The sequence below is a fragment of the Lissotriton helveticus genome, chromosome 1_1 (assembly GCF_964261635.1).
Source record: "Lissotriton helveticus chromosome 1_1, aLisHel1.1, whole genome shotgun sequence".
Taxonomy (NCBI): domain Eukaryota; kingdom Metazoa; phylum Chordata; class Amphibia; order Caudata; family Salamandridae; genus Lissotriton; species Lissotriton helveticus.
This window is the reverse complement of record NC_136057.1, coordinates 1,530,218,206-1,530,229,390: the sequence shown is the minus strand read 5'-3', so window position 1 is coordinate 1,530,229,390 and position 11,185 is coordinate 1,530,218,206. Positions and strand designations below refer to the sequence as shown.

At 44.3% G+C, this 11,185-nt stretch overlaps 1 long non-coding RNA gene across 1 annotated transcript; it reads left to right on the top strand.

The window, feature by feature from the left end:
• Window positions 1–7,229: 7,229 nt before the first annotated feature.
• LOC144773479 (uncharacterized) lies at window positions 7,230–10,635 on the top strand. The gene is made up of 3 exons (XR_013599987.1): window positions 7,230–7,331; window positions 8,530–8,655; window positions 10,171–10,635. It is a non-coding gene; the product is annotated as an uncharacterized LOC144773479 (long non-coding RNA).
• The last annotated feature ends 550 nt before the right edge of the window (window positions 10,636–11,185 follow it).

Below are 11,185 nucleotides of genomic sequence, written 5' to 3'. Positions count from 1 at the left end.
AACTTCTTTCCAAAAAATGGAACTATCTTTCGTTATACAGCTATTGTGTAGCTGAGTCCATAAATCATTCTTTAACTCATTTTTCCGCTTTTTTAAGGCAGTATCATAGGCTTTTCTTAAGTTGATAATCTCTTTTTTTCCCTATTACGATTACTTAGTGCAATTTTCAATGTAGAATACGCTTTAGTGCATTCGTGATTAAACCACCCCTACGGAGAATTTTTGTTCTTTTAACATTTACGATATAACTCTTCTTCAATAATTTTAGTGATATTTTCATAACTGGTCAGAATTAGTTCAGGTGAAGATTTAGGGTCTAAACAGATTTCTGGTGAATGTAAAGCGCGTTTGGCTATTTTAGTAGTCATTAATTCTTGATCAATTTTACCCCACTTAAGGGCGTAACCATTTAGCCTGTCTAATTTCAAATTTTCTTGGTCCAACATATTTAGATAGGCTTGCTCCACTATTTTATGTGGGGTATTTATGGTTATACTAATTGGGGAATGATCACTTATTGCATTATCAACTGTTTCAAACTTTTGTAATGTTGGTACTAAGCTATCCGAGACTAGTATAAAATCAATTATACTTTCAAACCCCCTCCCGTGAAAGGTAGGAAAGAAGTTTACTGGTGGGGTTACCAGCTCATTTGCAAACCCCAATTCAAATCCAAATATAATTTCATTCATGCGTTTTCCCGATTTATAGTGTGTGTGCGAAGTGTGTTAAGTTTGTTCCCTCATCGTCCTGAACTCCGCATATTTTAGTGGTTTTTTTTTTTTACAAAGTAATAAATTGAAGTCACCTCCCCAAATCAATTCAAATTAATTATTTATGTGGTTTGTACGTAGTTCCTGTAATAAAAAGGAAACCTTACTAAGAAGTTCAATTAAATCAGTTTAATTCAAATTATTGTAAAAATTTACTAAAAATAGGAAGTTCATTTACTCATTTTTAACTTTAAAATGTGATAATTATTTTCCAGGCTCAAGATATCTTTTTCTTCTAGAACCAGGGTGTTGGACATGTATGTCGTTAAGCCCCCCCCTTGCTTCTCCCAGAAGATGATGGAATTGCTTGTGAAAAGTAGGTCTTAAAGCCCTCCAAGTGAATTGGGGTGCTGAGCCAAGTCTCTTGGAGACATATAATATTATGTGCCCTTACCTCGGTCAGCCACTTATCATTTGTGCTCTTTGAGAATTGACCTGATTTTCCAAAAAACTATTTTAAGTTTCTGGGGTTTCAGGGATTTAGGTTCGTGACTAGTTGTAATAGGTCGCGAAGGTAGTTAGGAAATAGCTAGATGGATTAATAGAGCACCCCTTAACGGATTTAGATTTAGCCTGGGGACCTCCAGATCTACTATTAATATAGGGTCTATACTACCTACAATGTGTCCAACAGCTTCGGTTAGCCGCGATTGACAATAGTTTGCAGTCTGTCCGTTCTGTTTTCCAGATTGTTCTGCCTTTTTACTACTGTCTAATTCATTCTCCAGTCATTCAATATCATCAAGTCCCGAGAGAATAATAAATCTGTTGTAAGTAGGTATGTGGTTAGGTACCCATTGGTCTTTAGAAGGATTTCTCCAATTATAGTGAGGGTAACTGGTTCTTTTCGGAGGATAAAATAATCCTAATGGTAGTATGTTTATCCCTATAGCGTCCATCCACTGTTATATTAGCCCCCGCTCTCAATATGTCATTTACCAATGCAGGTGAGCTGAATGTGAGGACTATACAGTCTCCTGTTAGAATCTTTTCTCGCAACCCTACCCAGCGTACACGCCTTACCATCTTAAAGTTCTGTAATTGATCTCTATGAAATCCTACCCTACTACTGAGCCAGTTTAATGACCTGTTCTTGAGTGATATCAGTGTTTCCTCAGAGGGTGATTCATAGTTGGAAACATTGCCTAGGATGATGACATAAGGGGTAGCCTGTGGGGGCAGATCTAAATGTGTACCCGGTGGCGATATATCATCCTATAAAGCCTTCAGAATACTATATCGTTTGGGGTCAGACATAATATGTGGGGAGTGGGGCGTTCGCGGATCTAATTGGGCAGTAGATGTCTTTTTACTAATAGTACTACTTTTCACTATTTCTGAGGTAGATTGGATCTTTTTTCCTGCTAAAATTGTATTTACTGAACTGGTCTGTGGGATAATCTCTGAATGAGGACGTATGGTTTTAGTAGTTCCTTTTCTAAGTAGAGGATCATTAATTTCTTGGCATGAAGACAAATTATTGGACTTCTCAATATTATTTGTATTTGGGCCCAATGTTTTATGTACAATGTTCAAAGTACTTTCTATGTTTTCCATTCTTGATGTTAGCTGGTCCAGCCTTATTCTTATGTACATATCTAATCGCTCCACTAGGGATGTCAAAAGTTGGATATCAGACCTACACTCGCCATGATGTATTATCCTCTGCTTCTGCTTAGCTGGGGTTTTTTGGCGATCTGCCCGTTTTTTTCCTTGGATGGAAAATTTTGATTGTTTTTTTGGTTTTGGAGGGGAATGTACTGTAATTGGGATGACTTCTTTTTGGGGATCAATTGTTCTACTATCACTTGGTTTCTTCTTTTTTTGGGTAGGTTGTGTGGGGGAGTCATTGATGATCAGTTGTAGATCATCTGAGTCAGGTTGAGTACAGCCATTTATTGGGAGTGTGTTTTTCCCCCCTGAGGTCAAGTGAGTTACCTCAGTTTTAGATGACTCTGGGCTATGTCTAGATGACGCCCCTCGGATTGCCACCTCGACAGATGAAATCTGTTTATCTAAGGCACCTACAGCCCCTGTTAGATAGTCTAGTATTGTTTGCCGGGTATCTATAGTTCTCTTAGTGCCCTTTGGACTAGGTAATTTCCTTTTACCCATATCAGTATTGAATAGGCGCACCTATATAATAAGAACACTCACGATATACAGTGTTTGTGAGTCAAAAACCAGGGGTGTGTGCCCAGCCCAGCCTCCGCAGGGCTGTGACGGGCGAGGACGGGCCTGCCCTTGGCCTGGGCTTTGCCCAGGTGAGCCCGCGTGCGTTCCGCATGCGTCCCGCGTGCGTCCCGCGCCGCGGTGGTCTGCGGCTGATTTTGTAGGGCCGGGGGCAGGAGGCGTGTCTCTGGCCTCTCGCAAGACCGCGCTGCCCGGTGAGATGGAAAGTCCTGGGCAGCGCACGTTCCAAGGGGCAGCTGGAACGAGACACAAAGATTTCACCCGCAATCCCCAACACGATCCCAAGGCCAGGTCAGTCAAAATTTCTCCAGGCTTCAAGTGGCAACAAAGATACCTCCTGTAGTGTTCAGTTTTAAATTTCTTTGCGCGTCCCGTGCCGCGGTGGTCTGCGGCTGATTTTGTAGGGCAGGGGGCGTGTCTCTGGCCTCTCGCAAGACCGCGCTGCCCGGTGAGATGAAAAGTCCTGGGCAGCGCGCGGTCCATGGGGCAGCTGGAATGAGACACAAAGATTTCACCCGCAATCCCCAACACGATCCCAAAGCCAGGTAAGTCAAAATTCCTCCAGGCTTCAAGGGGCAACAAAGACACCTCCTGTAGTGTTCAGTTTTAAATTTCTATGTGCGTCCCCACTGGATTCAAAATAGCCTCGCTGATGAGGATTATGAATCCGAAACCGGTCCCAGGATGATTGTTTCCGGTCCAGGGAAGACATGGCTTGGCAGTTCGGGCTGGACTGTTCCCATGAGGCACAGGGTCGGACTGATTTGCATATGGCCATGTCTGAACTGGGGTGGTGGAGTGAGCTAAAGAATGGTGATGGATTAAACCCAGATCAGTTGACTGAGGGTGAGTGTTTGATTTGCTCAAACGCTCCGTCCATCATCCCCTTTGGAATCGCTTTATTCACCCTAAGTTGGCAGGGTATGCCCAGACGTGGGTCCCTTGCTCACTCTACCACTGGATTCAAGATAACCTGGCTGAAGCAGATTATGTATCTGAAACCGGTATCAGGATGCTTGTTTCCGGTCCAGGGAAGACATGGCTTGGCAGTTCAGGCTGGACTGTTCCCATGAGGCACAGGGTCAGACTGATTTGCATATGGCCATGTCTGAACTGGGGTGGTGGAGTGAGCTAAAGAATGGTGATGGATTAAACCGAGATCAGTTGACTGGGGGTGAGTGTTTGATTTGCTCAAACGCTCAGTCCATCATCCCCTTTGGTATCGCTTTGTTGGCCCTAAGTTTGCAGGGTATGCCGAGATGTGGGTCCCTTGCTTACTCTACCATTGGATTCAACACAGCCCGGCTGATGAGGATTATGAATCCGAAACCTGTCCCAGGATGCTTGTTTCCGGTCCAGGGAAGACATGGCTTGGCAGTTCGGGCTGGACTGTTCCCATGAGGTACAGGGTCCGACTTATTTGCATATTGCCATGTCTGAACTGGGGTGGTGGAGTGAGCTAAAGAACGGTAATGGATTAAACTTAGATCAGTTGACTGGAGGTGAGTGTTTGATTTACTCAAACACTCCGTCCATCATCCCCTTTGGTATCGCTTTGTTTGCCCTAAGTTGGCAGGGTATGCCCAGACGTGGGTCCCTTGCTCACTCTAACACTGGATTCAAGATAACCTGGCTGATGAGGATTATGAATCCGAAACTGGTCCCAGGATGCTTGTTTCCGGCCCAGGGAAGACATGGCTTGGCAGTTCGGGCTGAACTGTTCCTATGAGGCACAGGGTCAGACAGTTTTGCATATGGCCATGTCTGAACTAGGGTGGTGGAGTGAGCTAAAGAATGGTGATGGATTAAACCCAGATCAGTTGACTGGGGTGAGTGTTTGATTTGCTCAAACGCTCCGTCCATCATCCCCTTTGGTATTGCCTCCCTCTGGGAAGCACAGAAGTTCTGGCCTGTCATCGGGGACGTATCTGAGGAATGAAAGACAGGAGATGGTAGGGCACAATGGTTTTTAAGGTACAAAAGCCGTTCTCTTCGTTCCTTACGGGTCTTTGTTCTTTTGGTCTTTTGGGTGTGGGTTCTTCTATCCCCTCTTTGGAAAAGGGGGTGTGGGCCAACCACCCCAATACGGGAGATGCATGGGGTGAGTAAGCATGGGCAAAATTTCCGAATTCGCGGTCAGCGAATTCGCGCGAAATCGAATACGCGATCCGCAAAATTCACGAATTTGGGCGAATTTGCAGATTTTTTTGCGAGTTCATGGAGTTTTTTGCTTATTCGCGAGCCGCTTGCAGCGCACTGACCGCGAAGTTACCCATGCGGTCGTACATGGGCGCGGCCATCTTGTGCGCGTTGCGTATTACCGTTTCCGGGTGCTATTGGCAATCTCGCGTTGTGTGCGGCACGCTATTACAAGTTTGCGTGTGTTTTTGCGTGCTCGCAGGGGAAATATCGCTCAAACTTGCCCACGCGGTCCTCAACGGGCACGGCCATCTTGTTTTTCATTCATTGCTATGTTGCTGGGCATGCTTTCTCTATCGAGCTTCAATCTTTTCCATCCTTTGCTTGTTTGAAGTTTTTTTTATCTATTTTACTTATTATCTATCTCTCTAGTTTTCTAGCTCTATATTTTGTGTTTTCTTCTACTTTTGGTTAATTTAAAACTACTTCTTTAAACTCTTTTCTTTTCTTTACTTTTTACCTATTCTCTTACCTATTTATTATTTACCTTCCTGTCCAGACCATGGCAAAGGGAGCCGGGAAGCAGCCTGACAAGGGGAAAGGTCCCTCACCCTGTTCCCGGCTCCCATGCAGGCGATTGAGGGGGGAGCATGTCACAGCCCGGGAGCTATTCAGCGAGGAGCAGGTGGCCGCACTGGTTTATTATGTGCAGCGCAGCCTCCCCAAGACCATCGGGGCAGGCGGCAGGATCGCTAGCTGGTACAGGCTCCGGGAGTGTCGGAAGCTGTGGGAGAAGGTGGGCCGGGCCATGTATAAACACTCTCGGGTCCGGCGCACCTACAGCCAGGCCACGTACCGGTGGTCCGACCTCCCGGACCGTGAACATGACCTGCTCGACCTCCCCGGGCTTGTTGAGTAGTAGTAGCTATTTAATCACTACTCTGTTTTCTTCTGCTCTATGTGTTATCCTATTGCAAATTTTTGTTTTTTTCGTAAGAGCAATATTGCTGCCAATTATATTGTAGGTAAATTATGTTTCAAAATCTTTTGTGATTGCATTTCAGGTGCACTGCTCTCCTACTCAGTGGCGGTGCTACTATGCTTATTTGTTTTCGATTTTGTGCTTATTTCATTGGCCTGAGTAATTATGTATGAGTGTACTTTACAGATCTGCGTAATGCTAGACACTAAGGGGCAGATTTACAATTACTGGCGCATCCCTGCAAATAAGCAGGGATGCGCCAGTAATTGTGCGCCACGCCTCCACCACCCATCGTGCGCCGCATTTACAATGCGGCGCACCATGGGGCAAAAACGACACAGAAGCGTCACGCTCTGTGCCCTAAAGGCGGCGCATTGCTGGAGTTGCGTTGCAACCACGACGCAGCTCTAGCAATGCTCTGGGGTGCCCTTTCTCCCCAATGCTGCATCAAGCCGTATGTCTGCTTCAAGCAGGCGCAGGGTTTTGAGTGACGCAGCATTGGCCTAAAAGTGACTAAGTGAAATCTTGTAGATTTCACTCAGCCACTTTTAGGATGCATTCCTTGCGCCGGAACGCCACCCTGATGGCGCAGGGCTTTACAAAGTGATGCTGTTAATATACCCCACACCATGGCGCCTCTTTTGCGCTGCCGCTGCGTCACAAAAGTCACGCAACGACAGAGCAAAAGAGCCGCAAGGGGCTTGTAAATCTGCCCCTAGAGACTCAAGTCCAGTCCTTCCTTTGTACACCTGCCACTAAGAAGAGATAGTGGTGGTGGATTGATAGTTTGAGTATTTTAATGACTGGTTATGTAGTAGGAAACTTAATTTTTAGTGTTCTCACTGGTCTGCAATCACGATGGACTTTGTCTGTCACTTCGCGTGCTGCGGAGTGCTGCCTGCGAGTCCTAGTCGAACCTTTTTGTATTTGGTTTAGTGAGTTACATAACTTTCCAAGTCGACGGTCCGCGAATCCAGCAACACTAACATCCTAGTAGACCACATCAGATAGGTCAATAAATGTAGTGCAATTGTTGTCTATTTGCTATTTCCCCGAAATAATGTGTTATTGTTCTTTTGAAATGTTTTATTTGGTTGACAACAATCATCCATGTTTGGGTCTTTCTTTCATGTTGTACATCAGCTCCCCCAGGGGCAAGAGGACAGAGGAGGAGGTAGCGGCGCCGGCGGAGCAGGAACAAGAAGGCCAGGATCGGTCCGGCAAGGGCTCCTCTGCTGGCCCCAGTAAGTTTTCATGTTAATATTAATAATTATACTTCCCTATCTTTTAGAGTACCTATTTTTTACTAACGTTCCTCATTCTATTTTTTCTAAATCGTCTTTGATCTTCTTGTAGGCTGTTTCTAAATTCTTATTCTGCCTCTACTATGACTCCCTGTGGTAGTACTAGATTATTATTATTAGTCTGTCTGTGTAGCTAACTAAGCTTGCACAGTTGGCAAAAGGTGTTAAACGAAACTCCCATTCTATTCAGCAATAGCTCTATGCACTGAGTGCAGTCCTCTGGGTTGTTCATAATAACTTTTGAAGTCTTCTAAATGTTTATGCTTTGACAATTCCCAACAATAAAATGTCAATGACCACCAAGAAAGAATAAGATACTAGTTTACTTTTTGATTGGATAGGAGGACAATCAATACTACTATTGTTGTAGGGACAATTCTGCACAAACTATGGACACTAAATAGTGCATTGTTTATCAATTATAATAGGCGCAGTTAGACTTTCCACATGCCTCAGTCGTAACAGAATTTGAACCCCCAATCTCCTTACTGACTAGCTTGTGTGGCAGAGTCAATTAGCTCCCTAATTCATCGAAGATTGATCCCCAGTGATGATTATCCAACCCAGGACATAAGACTACGGAGTCAGAGTCCAGAACTGTCAGAGCCATGGACTTATGCTTGCAAATTGCAAACCCTTTCGCTCACTCACTCATGACCAAAAACCACAGAGTTTATGTAAGTTTTAAAGCTTTATTAAAAGTAAAAACATTTATTAAAATCAAGTTCATCATACATCATAAACGGTGGATTGAAAATGGAAAAGTGCTTAGTGATTTCACACATTAATTGTGGGCGAGCCCTCACCTGATTGGACCTTCAAATCTTCTTTGTGGTGCTGAATCGTTGCTGACTCCGTCCTAGTGATGATGATCTGATCTTGCTCTTGTTATTAGAAGGGTACCTTCTGTCTGTTATGAGAAAAATGGTGCATGTTAAAAAGCAAGCATTCATCAGGTGTGCCAAAAAGTGTAGCAAGACAACACCCTTCCCTGAAAAAAGGGCAATTTTTAGTTTTGACTAGACAGTCACACATTATTAAATTTGTTTTTGTAGTCGTAGTGACATTTTTTCATTCCTAGACAAAATACTAGGGAGTGGTGTATATGGTATCTAAGAATCTGAAATGTATTTTCTAGGTGGAACATCGGCACAACCATCCACTGGTTCCGGGGCCAGAGCAGAGGTGGGCACTCCTGGGGTGGAGGCAGTGCAACAGCCAGTGGAAACTGCTGTGGGGGATGCCACGGTAGTGGCGGACAGTGGTAAGCTATTATATTCCTTACTTATTGAGATTGCAGACTGCAGAGTGTGCTCTCTGCACGGGTCTATATGTTGTACAGTACAAGTATACTATACTGTTAAGAAGACTTACAAATTTAGAACTAAGTTTTTATCAACCAGGTAGTAGCCTCCTCTAAATTGACTTCAACTCAGCTGTGAAAGTTTTTTCGAGAATCCAAGTCAGATCAGAGATGAACTTGATGGATGGGATGAACAAAAAGGGAAAGAAGGGTGAAAGTAAGTGTGGAAGGACGAGCGAGTTAAAAGTAATGATGACTGGCAAAGAATGATACGTGTTTGATTGCTGCCCGAGGTGGCTGGGAATATGATGCATGGCCGGTTGAAGGATGAAGCAAGGTTGGGTGGAAGGAGAAAGGGAAGAGGACTGCCTGGGTGGGTGAAACAGAAACTGTATGTGTGCGCAATATATCCTTTTTTTGAGATTCAAATGCAAGTCAAGCACGGATGCATAGCTTGCTGTTTCCAAAATAAAATGAAAATTTTGTTTTCCCATGAGAAAAAGTAAGGTTTGTGTAGTTGAGACATTAAGAAGAATGATTGACATTTACTTTGAATGGATGGATGCCTGGATCATGGTACTATCTGACTCATACATAGCATATGTGTATGTAGAGAGAGTAGACGGTCACTGGATGAACTAAGTGTTACTTTGAAGAGCATGTAACACCGCACCCGCACGTCAGTTCCAGTGTAGGAAATGCAAGGAAAAGAAGTTGTAACTTTTCCGAATACTACCATGAATAGTAGCAGTAGTTTGTATTGCAAGCACAGCATATATCCGGCGATTACGGGGGCCACTCACTACCTCTGTTAATAATTTTAGTACAACTCTGTCATTCATGTGTGGCCTATCAGTGTTCACTCAATAAACAACAAAGCACCTAAAGTCATCCCATATGTAAGCAAATACATATCCTGTGAAGGGATAGATAATCATAATATTTATCTTCTTCATTTTCCTTTTCTAGTAGTCATTGGCACTGTAGGGTGAAAGTTAAATTAATTAAGCAGTAGTCCTTGTAACAGAGTATTCTCAGTGCCACCCGTAATAGAAAAGTAAGAGCTTCACCACCTGCATGTACTGGACTGGTACAGTGATGCAAGCCTGTGTCATCATGGCGTGCGTCTGTTTTTCTCGGGTGCAAGTTGACTGCGCTGGCATTATGCCGGCTTCCAGAAGTTTACGTACCAATTTCGGTAAACAAGAGAGAAGAAGAAGAAGAATAAGACTGGTGTACTGTCATAGTCGACTCTAATGTAGTGAGTCCATAGTGCTCGTAGAATTGATTCCTAAAACTCCCACTAATGTTAGAGCAAGGCTGAAGAAGTGGGAGGTTAGATAGATACAGGCCACAACTGTTATGTACTGTGCTTGCAAGTTGCTAGTTCTACTGTGACGCAACTTTCTGCTGAATTATTTTGTGATAATCTTAAAGATCATTGGTTACAGACTATGTATTTCTTTCTTCATATAGATGCTCCTTCAAAACTGTCACGGAAGGAGCTGGCTAGACGGGCCCGGCAACGGAAGCTGGAGGCGACTATCGCCGAATATCGGCGGCTGGTGGCCCAGGAGGAGGAGGACACGCAGTCGACCTCCACAACATCCACAGCGACAGCTGCATCCTCCTCCGTACTCCCTGGATCAGCCAGTCAGTGCAAGCCTCCAACGGTACGGAGCCGTGGTACCGCAGCCACCCGCCACCGCCAAGCAGCCAAAAAATGAGCCGCCCCCCCACAGCACTTCAAAGGCACGCGTGCACCGCCTAACCCTCAGGGTGTCCTACCTTGAGCAGGAGCAGAAGATAATGAAAATCCTGCTCAAGAACCTACGCAAGGAGCATGACCACCTGGCCAAAAAAGTACATGGCCGGCGTCATTAGAGGAGGATGGACTGTCCCTTGCCCCTTTTTTAAAGACTTTTGGGGGGTGGGAATTGGGAGTTGGGTTTTTTGGACTTTGGGGACTTTTTATTTCACGGACATTCTTTGGGGTTAGGGAGGGCGGTGGGTTGGTTCTTGCGGGATAGTTTATTTTTGTTAGGGATATAAATAACTATTTCTTTCAACTTAAACATAGCATACGTGTTTTTACTGCAGTGAAGGCTGGGGGGGTGTTTAACTGTAAGTTTGTTTTCCTGAAACTTAAGTGGCTTCATGATTCAAATTGTGTAAGTAATTGCCCAAATGTTTACAAAACTAAGTGCCTCTCACAGAGTTAGTAAACTCAATTGTCCTAGGACTTTACTAGTACTACCGCCAGTCTCTCGTCTCTCCTACTACTCCATTATTCTTCCTTCTCCCAAATGCTTATCTTACCTATAATTCTTGTTTGAAAATAGGGCTAGGCACAGGGCTGGCTGCATGGCAAATGGCGATTAAGGTTGGCAATCCTGGGCGGATGAAATGGCATCATTGCAGTGGTACTAGTGGTGGTACACAGTGGCAGTTGCAGCATATGAAAAAAAAGAAAATTAAACCTTGATTGGCC